Source organism: Papio anubis, chromosome 11, assembly GCF_008728515.1.
Source record: "Papio anubis isolate 15944 chromosome 11, Panubis1.0, whole genome shotgun sequence".
NCBI classification, from domain to species: Eukaryota; Metazoa; Chordata; class Mammalia; order Primates; family Cercopithecidae; genus Papio; species Papio anubis.
This window is the reverse complement of record NC_044986.1, coordinates 115,619,381-115,633,951: the sequence shown is the minus strand read 5'-3', so window position 1 is coordinate 115,633,951 and position 14,571 is coordinate 115,619,381. Positions and strand designations below refer to the sequence as shown.

Sequence of the window (14,571 nt, the reverse complement as noted above, 5' to 3'; positions counted from 1 at the left end):
TATCCTATGAATCCAAATCACTGTCCCCAGTTTACAGCGTAGAAGTTATCACGCTAACTTAGTCTCCTTTCCCCACCTCACCTTAAGGTATATAAGCCAGTGTTGCTTGACTCACCACACATCAGTCAGTTTAAGATGAACACTGCCTGGTTCAGTTGTTTTCAGAGCTGGGATTCATGGTGCATTCCAACTGTATTTGGCATGAGTTATTGAGTACACTTAGGGAAGCTGCCAAAATGTGCAGCGTGTCTTTGGCAGAAGAAAAAAAACAGATGGTTCCATCAAATGGATCACGTTTCATGGGTACTAAATTAGATTTAAAGAGAAGAAAGTAGTGTCTACCTGGGGAATATGTTTTCAAAGGTTAGATATCTCAGTTATCATAAGCTAAGGCTTAATGCTTCAAAAAGTTGATTAGGAATTTGAGCATATAGGCCACATTCCAGATATTGAAGTGATGGAGGGAAAGGGTGCTTCCAGAAGACACTCAAGCATGATCAGAAATTACAGCAGAGCTGCTGAGGTCTAGGAAGCAGTGACAAGTTGACAGATCACACTGGCAAAAGCGTTCAGACATGAGTATAGTCGGTGTGGATAACACATCAATATGCATGACCACAAGACAAGAAAACAGAACTTCAAAGGGCCTAAGTTATACAAGCAACATAATAGGTTTCCATTAGACTCTGTAGAGACTTTTGAGCATGAAGAGCTTTTGGAGCTTGGTCCATCTAAATTCATTTTGCAGGTGAGAAAACTGAGGTCAAAAGAGGTAAGCATTTAGTACCAGGTCTCCTGATGCTGGAAAAGAGTGCTGTTCTATTCCTCATTAAACAAGAACTTCGAGTTAATAATCTAAAGAAAAATAATCTACTGGGGAATACTACCTCCAAATAAATGTAACCAGGACTGCTTTGTCTAATAACAGCTTGTTTCTGGCATCCATTCTGTTTTAGTAATGAATGTAATGGGAGTCATTCAAGAGTCATCAACAGGGAAGTGTGGGTTGTCAATCCTGGGATAGGACTCGGCCAAAAATTCAATTTATGGTTTAATGATCTTGGTAAAAACCCATGTGTGGGTAGCCGCTTAATAAGAAACAGCGAACTTGGTATTAAAGGACAGATCTAACACATATCTCCTAATGCTAACTGATACATGAGATGGGGCAGGGATAACTGTGGGAATCATGCTTTCTTCTTGAATAGTATAGAGTTGCCCTAGAAAGCACCTGCCTAGCCAGAGTCTGTGTTCCCCAGTAGTCCTTGCGCTAGGTCCAGAATGACAATAGAAGTGATACATGTGGTGCTTGCAACCCAGGGTGCTTAAGAGACAGTGCATTCTCCATGTTCTTTCCCCACTGTCTGTTGCCTGGAAGCAGAGGATTCTCAGATCTTGTTGATGAATGAGAGAGCCACAAGTGGGAAGGAACACAGGTCCCTACACCACAGGAGGAAAGATTTCCAAAGTTCAGGAACATCCAGCTTACTTGAGGAAGAAATAGAACTCACTGAGGTTGAAGTCCTGAAAGTTTGGGAGTTAATTCGTTAAAGCAACTAATGAGCCTAATTAATAGACTATTTCCTTGTATCCATGTAGGCTCCATGTTGGGGGTGTCTGAACATCCATGATAATAGACCATGCTCCCAAAGGAATATGTTTAAGTGAAGAAGATCTGTTAGAAATGCATAATACATAGAAATTACCAGCCTGAGCATCTATTATAGTTCCTCCAGCATTGCTTCAGAACTTCAGTCTCTTTGCGCTGTCTCTTTGCATATCAGAAGACAAAGTTGTATACGAAAATTGTGACTTATAATTTGATTCCATGACTTGACTCAAAGAATAGTATGAGAGAGATTTCCAAAGAACTGCTGCCAATTGCATAAGCTGCTATTTCTGACATACTTCTCTAACCATTGTCTTTAGGGCCAATGCATCCTAATTTGTTCATGCTAACAAGAAAATCTCAAAGATTACCAAGATACTGAAACAGCCCAACAAGTGGATGACAGCCTCAAGGGGTATTCATATAGTAAAAGGTACACAGAATATCATATCAGGAGAGGATGCCCTAATAAGCATCCAATAATCATGCTCCATTCCTTCAATTTACATAAGATTGGCTTTACTTTTTAATGTCACTCAGAACAAATGACTTACATTCTGAGACTCCTGACTTAGAGGTTTTTCACTAAGAAACACTAGATCCAATTTGGATTCATCACAAGCCCAAACTTCTTTTTAGTGATCTCTTTTCTTTTTGTCTTAAACTGTATCATCAATTGACTTAGGTACACAGGGAACTTGTTCTAAGGATATGAGATTCATATAGCAATGTTAACATCTCATAATCATGAAAGCTATTATAGGGAAGTACTTACCACCAAATATCCCTTTCAATAGCACAACAACATGACTTTATTAACCATATTCTAACCATGAAAAAAATCAAAGGTAACACAAATGTTGGAGGAACTTCTGCCCATTCCTTCTAATACACACTGAGATATGAAGTGATTTGCACAAGATAATTCTCCAAAGGTAGAATTGATATTCACAACAGAATTCTTGCCCTTGACTTAGTTTCTTAGAATTAAGAGATTCTAGGTACTTGCAATGTAATATCATTCAGTAGATTGTTCTTCAAATAAGAGTATGTTTGAGAATTGATAATGTCATCTTTTCCATTAAAGGCTCATAGTTTTAGGGAAAAAATAACCAATAGTTACTTTATTTAATGGTTAATTCAAGTTCTTAAACTTGAAGTAAAATATATCAAGTTACTAACATGACACAAGGAAAACTAAGAATTGTGTCTTCATCCAAATGGCTTTTTCAATCATTTTTAATCAAGATTAAACAAAAATGACCATGACGCTAATGCATTCATACCTGGAGAATTTTTATATTTGAAGTAAAATCAGTGAATCATATGCTAGATATTTTGATTGTATGCATATAGATATTTTATGTCTAGATGTTTTATAGATATAGCTATAAATATATTTTGATTGTGTCATTGCATGACACCTCTTAGGACGTAACCACATACATGGCAGAACTTCCTCCCCTGGAAAAATACTGGGAAAAGCACGAAGACTTGTGATCTGCTATTGATTACTAAAATGACTGGAGTGTCTTTCTCTGCCAGGAGAAATGGTGAAAATAGGAGACCAGTGGGCAGAACGGAGAGGAAACTCTCAGAAATGGAAATGACAAAAGACACAAGTCTTCCTTCTCTATACAAATAAAGGAACAAAGAAGACATTTAGACAAAAGGAATGATTAATTCACACTGCCCACTGTGGAAGCCAAATGACCTATGAGAAAAATGAGCCCCTTAACCATAGAGTTCAAGGTAGATGAAACCACTGTACACCAAAAATGTGTAGAGCTCTGTGTATGTGTGATTATGTGCTGTGATTCTTAATACAGGCTAAGAAGTGGCTGGATAATAAAACATATGCTCCATCCTAAAAATCACCCTTTAGGATTGCACATAGAAAAATGCAATGAAATAGTATTCAGCCTTAAAAGAGGAGATGCTGCCATTTGCCACAATGCGGATGAACTTGGAGGACATTATGCTAAGTGAAGTAAGCCAGACATAGGGGGAAAAAGTACTGCGTGATCTCATTTGTATGCAGAATCTAAAGCAAGTTGAATAAATAGAAACAGTAGAATTGTGGATACTGGGAAGGAGGGGAAGGAAATGAGATGTAGGTCAAAGGGTACAAATCTGCAGTTGTGAGAATGAATAAATCTAGAGATTCAACCCAAAACATGAAGACTATAGTTGATAATATTGTATATTGAAAATTTGCTATGATTGTAGGTTCTCTTATCACAAAAGGTAACTACAGAAGGTGATGGATTGGGTTATTTGACTTCCATAATTTCACTATGAATATATCAAAATATATTGTATACCTTAAATATATAAAATAAATAAATTTTTAGAATAATACTCTTTAAATAGCAAGGTGAAAAATCAATAAAGAATTTTAGCTGGGTACTGAGGTACATGCCTGTTATTCAAACAACCTTGGGAGACTGAGGCAGGAAGATTGTTTCAGCCCAGTGTTTTGAGCCTGGACCACATATGAATTAAAATATGTATGTAATAATACAAATCAAATTTTCATAAATCATCCAAAGAACTCTAGTTTTACAAGTTCTCATCCTAAAAATTTGTAAATTTTGTCCAAGAATATGAAACATAATTTCACCTATAACAAAAAGATATAGTAAGAGATAAAATGTAAATACCTGTGATTAAATCACTTAATCTTCAAGGCAATCTCTCACCCATTTCTGGATCCAATCATATTTTCAGAAATCTATGTTAAATAGTGAAACAAAATTAAGGATGTTATCACACTGTTATCTAAGTAATAGTAGCAATCAGAAACAGATGTAATGGAAGTTAGAGTTAATAGTATAGTATATACATTATAAATCTAATTTTGGTGTTTAAAATTTCAGTTATATACACATGGTAAAAAATTCAGTCTTTAAAAGGGGGGGGGGTTCTCAATTAAAAGTTTATTTAATTTCTACTCTGACTTTTCAGTTATCCTTTCTAGAGGCAATTAAATTTATCATTCTAGAGGTATTTTTTATATACCAGAATGTATGTATTCATATCCACCTTTTGAATTTCATACGAATGGTGGCATACTATTCATACTGGCTATTCTGTGATTGCCTCTCACTCTTAACGGTATGCCTCATAAAACATTCAATATAAAGACACATAGGTATTGTTTATTCCTCTGTCTTCTTGACACACAAAGAAAATATGGAAAACGTCCTGGCATAAGGAAAACTAAAATCAGAAGTTCATCAAGTTGTTTAAACCTGATGAACTTTCAGAAACTGAATATTCCTGTGTATCTACCACATAAATCAAGAACCAGAACATCACAGCAACTCAGCCACCCTCTTGGGGTTTCCTCCAGTCACCACTCACAAGGGGTGATTGCCACTGTGACTTCAAATACCTTCCCTGAAGTTTGTATGTGTTAAAACTCTATAGAATTGGCCGGGCACGGTGGCTTACACCTGTAATCCCAGCACTTTGGGAGGCCGAGGCAGGCGGATCACAAGGTCAGGAGATCGAGACCATCCTGGCAAACACGGTGAAACCCCGCCTCTACTAAAAATACAAATAATTAGTTGGACGTGGTGGCAGGTGCCTGTAGTCCCAGCTCTGAGGCAGGAGAATGGCGTGAACCCAGGAGGCGGAGCTTGCAGTGAGCCGAGATCATGCCACTGCACTCCAGCCTGGGCGACAAAGCATGACTCCGTCTCCAAAAATAAAAATAAATAAATAAAAGAAAACTATACAATTAATAGTGTATCCATTAGGTACTGCCACAATAATACTGCATAATAAGTCATGCCAAAATTGAGTGGCTTAGGAAAATAATTATTCCTACTTATGCTCAGTATGGGGCTGCATTTCAGATTTAAGGTATTTTTGTTCATTTTTTTTTATCATGATAGCATAGGTTATACCAGGGTTCAACAACATAGTATGATCGAAACAGGCAGTGGGCCATATTTTGCCAGCCTCTGTGTATATTAAAGTTGTACATGACCCCAAAATCTTGGTAGTTTAACACAACTAAAGTTTTACTTCTTGCTCACATGGGCATGACCAACACAGGTTATTTGGGGCAGGAATAGACACACATCAACACTTTGATAATCACCATGGCAATGGGATGCAAATGTAGATGCTAACACGCTGGCTAACAGTTACCACCAAGAAGTGATGCATGTGACTTTGCCATTTTGCTGGTCAAAGCATGTCAAATACACTTAGCCTCATTTCGAAAAGGGCAGGGAAATGGAATCCTTTTCTGTGCCTAGATGGAGAGGAGATCTAGAATATTGGTGAACGTACTTATAACTATAGCTGATGCTGTGTCTGGATGATATGTGGTCAGGTACCCTGAGAAGCCTCCACACTGCGTGTCTGCTAATGTAATAGATCATCACGGATTTGTGGTATACAATTATTGATATGGTTACTATAATTGATACAGTAAATTATTGTTAAAATTCATGGGTAAAGGGGATCAAAGCCATATGTTTTTACATGGGAACAGTAGCAGTTCACAGGTACTGTCTTTCCTCTAGGCTGTGTCAGTTCTCCTGTTCTTTGTCACAACATATTCTATAAAGACTTAGGTCATCTTGTCATTCTGAAAACTACCATGCTTGGCCACTATGTTAATGATATATTAACGATTGCTCTGGTGAGCAGAAAGTGGCAAGTATTCTTGATCCCCGAAAAGGTACATAACATGCCAGAGGGCACTACATACTCTACAAAATTAAAATTCAGGCACCTGCCACTTTCTTACTGTTCACAAGATTTCATTAATCTGGAGCATGCTGTGGTATTCTATCTAAGGAGAAGGGTTAGTTATTGAACCATACATTCTTTATCACCAAGAGAAACAAGGCCACAGGCTTAGTAGTTTTCTCTGTATTTTGGTGGTAGCATAAACCATTTTTGCACAAAGTGCTCTGATCATTTATGAAGTGACTCAGAGGCTGCCAGTTTTAAGTGCATAGAATGAGAGAGAACTTTGTCACAGGTCCAGACTATATGACCTGGCAGATCCAATGGGGCTAGAGGGATCTGTGGTGGATAATGTACTAATATAAAGCCTCTGGTCATCCCCAGTAAATGAGTCACTGCATAGAACACAAGAGTTCTGAAGCAAGTTACTGTCTGGTGTTTGAAAAGCAACTTCTGGCACACTACCCAGCCCTAGCAGACAGAGAGTGCTAACCACTGGAACTACCTAATGAGTTGAGTATTGTCAGACTCACCAAGTTACAAAGTTGGACAGGTGCAGTCACAATCCATCATACAACGTGAGTTTTACATTCAGAATTTGTCCTGAGCATTTCCAGATGGCCCTCAAAATTACAAGAACAGAAGCCTCAGATCTCCATATTGCCAACATTTTTTGTGTTGATGGGTGTCCCACCCACAAGCAGAGCCTTCTTAGCCATTCTCTAAAGCTGCCTAACAATGAACCAAAAAATAAAAGTCTTCCTCCAGAAGTAGGTTAGCTCAACATGTTGGCAAAGACAGAATTGGTCTGATACTGTACTACAGGCCTGCTCAGAAATGACCTCAAAGAACAATGAGAAGAAAATCAATTTGTAGAGCCACAGGCAGTAGACATACTCGGTCATGTTTTTTGTAGGGAGAGAAAAATAACCTAAGATAAGAAGATGTATGCATTTCTTGGCAGTAGCAATGATTTGCTTTACTGATTAATAAGGGCCTAGTAGTACCCACACTGAAAGATTGGAAATGAAGAGGAGGAAAATAGAGGGAAGACCCAAGAGTGTAGGCATAATCAATACGTATCAGTAAAGGAAGCCTTCAACAGCTAAGTAGACAGGATGCATTTAGGGGCAAATAGCAGGCAGACTCGATTCTGTCTTCCACAGTGGCCCCATAAATGGAGTAGTTATGATGAGAGAAGTGGTGGTTATGAATAAGCCAGGTACCCTCGGTTTCTTCATGCCAAGACTCAGCTACCCATTCCTGCTCCTGAATGTTCAGCCCTGTCAGTAGCAGAGCCCAAACTTGAGGTCTCAATACATAACATTATGCAAAGAGGACAGTCAGTCACTTCATGGAAAATCTAATACATCCAGTGTCTTCGATCCCGTAGGGGCAGCGATTCATTCATGTCGGAACTAACACTCAGGATATGAGTCTGCCTTACTGCACCCTGTTCCCCTGCAAGCACCACCTCAGATGAATGACAGAATGCTCAATTTACTGACAGAAAATGACACAGAACATAACTTTGAATTAAATGACTGCACACTTGCAATGACAATGGATGCCAGATTTCATGGATGGATCTGTTTTTAAGAGTTCTGTTTTGTTCCACTGATCAATTTCTTTATCCTTTGGCCAATCACACACTACCCTTTGCCTAATAATCGGTTTTGACACCTGGCAGAGCAACTCGTGCACATAAACACCTTGTGTTCTTGAAATGTTTTTGGCAAATTTTGGTCTAGTGTATTCCGTATAAGAATGAGAATCAACTTACAAAGTCTTTTTGGAATTTTATTGACAAGTCATTGAATCTATAAATATGTTTGAGTAAGAAATATTTATAGTATGAGCCTTAAATTCATGAACATGATAACTATTTTTAGTTACATCATTTTTTAAAGCTTTCAACAAAATTAGCTGGTTTTCTCCAGTCTTGTTTTGCACAAATTTTGTTAGAGTTTTCTTGTAATTTTATTGTCATTGTAAATGGCATACATATTTTTGCAACTTTTGTTTCTCATTTGTTCATGTAAAGAAATAGAATTTTATGTGTCAATCCCATAACCAGCTAATTTCCATTCTTATTCACAATAATTAATAACAGCTGAGATTGGCTTCAAGCTTCTCCTGGTCTTGTGGAATTAGGGTATTTCTATTTTTTACCATATCCTGGAAAATGCAAAATAATGGGAATCCTTTCCTTCGAAGTTACATAGAATTTGCTGACAAAATCATTTGGGATGGTATATTTTTTGTGATAATTTTAACACTAATTTTATTTCTATGGTTATTAGGCTACACAAGCTTGCTATTTCTTCTACAGCATTCTATCATAATATTTTTCTAAGAATTTGTTTGGTCCAAGGTTTCTGACTTACTGTCTTCAAGTTATTTATGGGATTCTCCAATAATATGTTAAATCTCTTCTCTTCTAATGATGTCCCCTCGTGTTGCTAATATTTTTCATTTACGAGAGGGGTGTGTGTGTGTTTGTTTTTGTCTTTTTTTTACTTTTTCTTGTTGTTGTTGAGACGGAGTTTTGCTATTGTTGCCCAGGCTGGAGTACAGTGGTGCGAACTCATCTCACCACAACCTCTGCGTCCCAGGTTCAAGCGATTCTCCTGCCTCAGCCTCCTGAGTAGCTGGGATTACAGGAATGAGCCACCACACCCGGCTAATTTTGTATTTTTAGTAGAGACGGGGTGTCTTCACAGTTTGAGACCAGGCTGGTCTCAAACTCCTGACCACAGGTGATCTGCTCTCCTCAGCCTCCCAAAGCACTGGGATTACAAGTGTGAGCCACCACGCTTGGCCTGTTTTTCTACTTTTTAAGAAAACTATTAATTTTTTAGTATATCTGTGGTATCTTTATTTTCTGTTTCATCGGTTTCTAACTTTTATTGCCTTTTTCTACTTCTTCTGGTTGACTAACCTATAAACATTCATGACTCTAAATTTTTCTCAATTTATGTGCCACTATCAATACTTTACACTGTCTTGATTTATTTCATTTTTACTCAATTCTAATTGTAATTCACTCAACTATGTTTTTATTATTTTTTGCTAAAATAATAATTATATGTACATTGAATTTACAAGAATAGTAAATATGTGGAAATCATTAATCTTGAAGTAATAAAATATTTTCTCAATACAATAAAGAAAAACATAAAGGAAACACATTTGAGTACATTAAACCTTTAAGCTTCTTAATAAAAAACTTGTTTATAAGCCGGGCGCGGTGGCTCAAGCCTGTAATCCCAGCACTTTGGGAGGCCGAGGCGGGTGGATCACGAGGTCAGGAGATCGAGACCATCCTGGCTAACATGGTGAAACCCCGTCTCTACTAAAAATACAAAAAACTAGCCGGGCGTGGTGGCGGGCGACTGTAGTCCCAGCTACTCGGAGGCTGAGGCAGGAGAATGGCGTGAACCTGGGAGGCGGAGCTTGCAGTGAGCCGAGATCGCGCCACTGCACTCCAGCCTGGGTGACACAGCGCGAGACTCCGTCTCAAAAAAAAAAAAAAAAAAAAAAACTTGTTTATATTAAAACTTGAAATGGTATTTACATATTGAAGTTCTACATCTTTAATACATGAAAACTCTTATGAGTCAAAAATAACATAAACATGCTAATAGAAAATTGTGTAAAACCTGAAAAACTCACACGCAAGTATGCATCATTTGTATGAAAGAAACCCACATTATTTATATCTGAAGTTCAAAATTAAAATAATCTACATTCACTATATTTTATCTATTCAAATTGATAAAGCCTTCTTAAAATATTGAAAACTATATCTATATTTTAAGTGTAAGTTTAATTTTTCAGGAAGTAAACTCAATAATATACATAATAAATATCAAACCTTGAAAATTATATAATTTCTAAATCAGTAATTCCTCCTTATAAATTTTACTTTTGAGACAAATAATAGCAAGTAGCAAAGACTTTATTAGCAAAAATATCTATTAATATATTTAAAAGGATTATGGTGTATATACTTATGTCTAATCATTATTTAAAACAATAACAGATAAGAATTCTCCACGCTCGGGCTCGAGGTCCTCTTTGAATAATTTCATCATTCGTTCACTGTGAGCATGGGTTGAACCCCACAGTAGTTCTCTTCATTTTTGATGTGAACTTTGGTGCCTGTTTTATAAGTTGCATACAAGTTTGTAAAGCTGTAAGTTCCCAGTGAATAGAATATTTTTATTGTCTAATGATTCTCTTTACCCTCAATATATTTTTTATCTTAAACTATATTTCTGTATAAACATGGCTACCTAATCTTTATTTTGGTTTGCATTTATCTCTTTTTCCATTCAATTTTGCCGTGTTTTACATTTACCATTTCCAGTGGTGCAGGGCTGTAACTTTTGAAATTCCCTTGAGAAATATTTTACCAGTAACTTCTTTCACATTTATTGAAATTATTGTCATTTTGGAATTCCTTTCATTATATCTCTTTTAAGTTTATCTTTGTTCTGCCTTTCAAGGAAGAATAAGATATTGGTTCCAAAATGGATTTTGTAACCAAACTGCCTAAGTTTGAATCTCCCACTAAGTAGAGTAGTTTTTGACATTTTGTGTCCCACTTTCCTTCTCTATAAAATGAAGGTAATAGTGAAGCCATGAAGCTGTGGGAAGGATTCAAGTCATTGTATGTATGAGGCGATTAACCTGTAGCGGGTTGTAAGAATCACTATATGAATGTCCCTAACAACTACAATTCTTTCTATTTTATTATCTTTTCATTTTATCTGTTTTATTTTTAATATTTTTCTCTCTCCTGATTTGATATTTAAGCTTCTTCTTTTCTGTTAGTGACTACTCTTGAAATTTTTCCGTAAACGTGTAACCTCACAAGGGTGGGAATCATAGGACAGCTTTTCTAGAAAACAAGACCCAAAGAAGACTTCAACTCAGATCATCTTTCCCCTGCCATACATGCTATTGTTGTCTAACATTTCAGTTCTGTTTTTTAATGAAAATTTCACAAATTAGACATTTATAACATTTTACAGAGGCAAAATTTAAATGTACATACTTGTTTAGTACATCCTTTGTGTTTTTGTGTTAATACTCCATTTTCTTCCAGCTTACATTGTTGTATTTAGTATATATGTAGTTATTTCAATTGTCCTTCTTTTGTAGGTGTTCTGATTTCTCTGTTTTTTTTCACTTCTATTATAAACTTTACATACAAAATATAAAATGATGTGCATAGACTTCAGTATGAAGTTCATTGAGTGCTGACAAATACACACAGCCATGTAACAAGCAGCCCCAGTGCTTCTTTCTCCCCTGAAAGTTTCCTTTTCACTTTGGCATGGTCCAGTCTCCTCACCCCAACTCTCCTTACCATTGCTCTAATCTCTATTATCTTAGATTAGTTTCACCTGTTACAGAGCATCATACTAACACAAATAAGCTCTATGTTGTATTTTATATCTGGCTCCTTTTATTAAATATAATACCTATAAAAATATCTCTGCTCTTGCATATATCATCAGTTTGATTATTTTTACTGCTACATACTTACTCCATTGTATGAATCACCAAATTTTTTATTCATCCACTTGTTAACATATTCTTATTTCTAGTTCTTGGCTATTGTGGATACGCTAGTTATGAGTGTCAACTATGATTATTTGGGTAATATGTGTTTTCATTTCTCTTGAGTAAATTCCTGGGAGTTGAATTGAGGAGAAATAGGGTAGATATCTTTGTTTATAAGAAAACTTAATGCTGTCCATTTTTTTTCTTATAAAGATCATGCCAGTCTTTATTACAGTCAACATGGTGTCATTACAGATAGCTTCATAACGTTAATTTAGGGAAGTGTCCTCTGCTATTTTGAAAACCGTTTGTGTGAAAATGGACATGATTCATTTGTTAGGATGCACCAGTGTATCTGTCTGGGCTTTTGTTTGCAGGAAGTTGTATTATCACAAATCTGTTTAATAAGTAAATAGTTTTCTGGTATTCTATATCTTCTGGTGTTGATTTTGGTAAACTGGGTTTTTAAGAAATGTGTATTTTCATTTAATTTGTTGCCATCATTGACTTGTAGATAATATTTCCTTATTCTTACATGACAAGAGGATATGTAGTCATGTAGCCTCTTTTTTTTTCCTGACAATGTAATTTTTTTCTTTTTTTGCTCATTAGTCTTGAAATGTATTAACACTCATTTTATTGCCCAGAATATGGTATATCTGGGACAATTTCATATGCACTTGGGAAGAAAATGTGTTTTCTGCAGTTGCTGGGTATAATGTTCCGAGATCAGGTTTTCTATATCCTTATTGATTTCTTGTCTCCTTTTTCAATTCGTTTCTGAGAGAAGAGTCAAAATCTACAACTCCAAGTTGGAATTTCTTCTATTTCTCTCTTTAGTTCTGCCAGTTTTGCTCATATTTTTCAAGACAGTTATTAGCCACAGACACGTTGAGGATTGTTACATTTCTCTGTTGATTTTGCTCTTTTAGCATGAAATGTTCTTTTTCATCTCTAATGCTTCTTATCTTGAAATCCACTTAGTCTGGTATACATTTATCCTTTTATGACTTCCATGTGCTTAATGTATACATGGTGTACTTTTGTCATACTTTTACTTTAAATCTAGTTGTGTCTTTATATTTTATTTTTGTTTTCCTCTAACAGTTTTATTTTTTGATATATAATTAATGTACATATTTTGGGATACACAAGATAATTTGGTACATGTATATACTATGTAAAGACTGAGTTTGGATATTTAAGAATCCATCACTGTCAGTATTTACCTTTTCTTTATACTAGGAACATTTGAATTATTCTTTTACGGTTACTTTGAAATGTACAATAGATTAATGTTAACGATAGTCACCTTGCTGATTTATCAAACGCTAGGTCTTCCTCTTTCTAACTATTTGTGTCTATGAATCAACCCCTCTTCAACCTCCTTCCCCATTACCCTTCCCAGCCTCTGGTGACCACCAGTCTACTCTTTGTTTTCATGAAATGAAATCCCCTCTTTTAACTCCCGTATACGAGTGAGAACATGCAATATCTGTGCTTGGCTTATTTCGCTTAACGTAATGACCTCTGTTTCCATCCATGTTGCTGCAGATGACAGGATTTTATTTGTTGTATCTGAATAATATTTCATTGTATATACAGATACCACGTTTTCTTTATCCATTCATCCATTAATGGTCACTTAGGTTGATTCTATATGTTGTGAATAGTGCTGCAATAAATCTTGGAGTACAGATAGCTCTCCAATACATTGAGTTATTTTCTGTTTGTCTGTCTATCTGTCTGTCTGCCTATACACCTATACACACATACACAGTAGTGGAATTGCTGGATCGTATGGTAGTATCTTCATATTTTAAAGTGAATCTCTGTGGATTGCCTTTTGTTGGGTCTTACTTTAATACACAGTCTGATAATCTGCATTTCAATTGGAGTGTTTGGTGTATTTACATTTGTTGCAGTTACTGATATATTTGGGTTTATGTATACCATATCTCTACTTGTTTTCTATCCTATCTCTTGTCATATTGTTTATCTTTTTCAGTCTTCTTTTTGGATTAAATAAATAGGTATTTCTCTTCTGGCCTATTCTCATGTCTAGGGAATAAGCAAGAATGCTGGTTATTGTGAATGATCAATTGTTGTTAAGTCTGGATTAATGTCTATTTTGGAGGGTTGAATTTTGTTTTAATGGGATGCAAATTTGCTAGCATCTCTACCGTATTTTGTTGAGGCTTTGTTTTAAGTTTCCTTAAGGAAGGTTACATAACTTTCAGATACGGTTTTTGCTCCTAAGGTGTGACCTTGCTAGTGTATCAGCTGAATGCCCAGGTATAAACTTAACAACGCCCTTCCATTCTAACTGGGCCACAATACTACATCTACCACAGCTATGCAATAGCAGCTCCACTCTGAACCTGGCACTTTGTGCTAGGCAATGCAGAATCCCACCTTGGCCTTAAGGATTTTTGAGGAACACAAACACATACTTAGGAGTCCCTCTCTCCATTATGATCTCCTTTCCGGTAATCTGTCATGCAAAGTTCAACTGTTTCAGTAGCCTCAAACTCTCTGCCTCCTCATTAGTGACTCCGTAAAGCTCTGCTTTAGCTTTGCTTCCCTCTGCTGCATTTCAGGACCTCTCCCTGGAGAGCTATGGTGAGTATGGGGTCATTTCATGTGTTTCCCCTCTCTCAGGGATGAGAGTTCTCAGC

The 14,571-nt window shown here is 36.3% G+C and overlaps 1 long non-coding RNA gene across 1 annotated transcript in view; it reads right to left on the bottom strand.

Moving 5' to 3' along the window:
* LOC110744201 overlaps positions 1-14,571 on the bottom strand; it is a 39,621-nt gene that overhangs the window by 16,061 nt on the left and 8,989 nt on the right. The window contains exon 3 of the long non-coding RNA XR_002524533.2: positions 4,273-4,343. This is a non-coding gene — a long non-coding RNA (uncharacterized LOC110744201). The remainder of the gene's footprint in view (positions 1-4,272; positions 4,344-14,571) is intronic.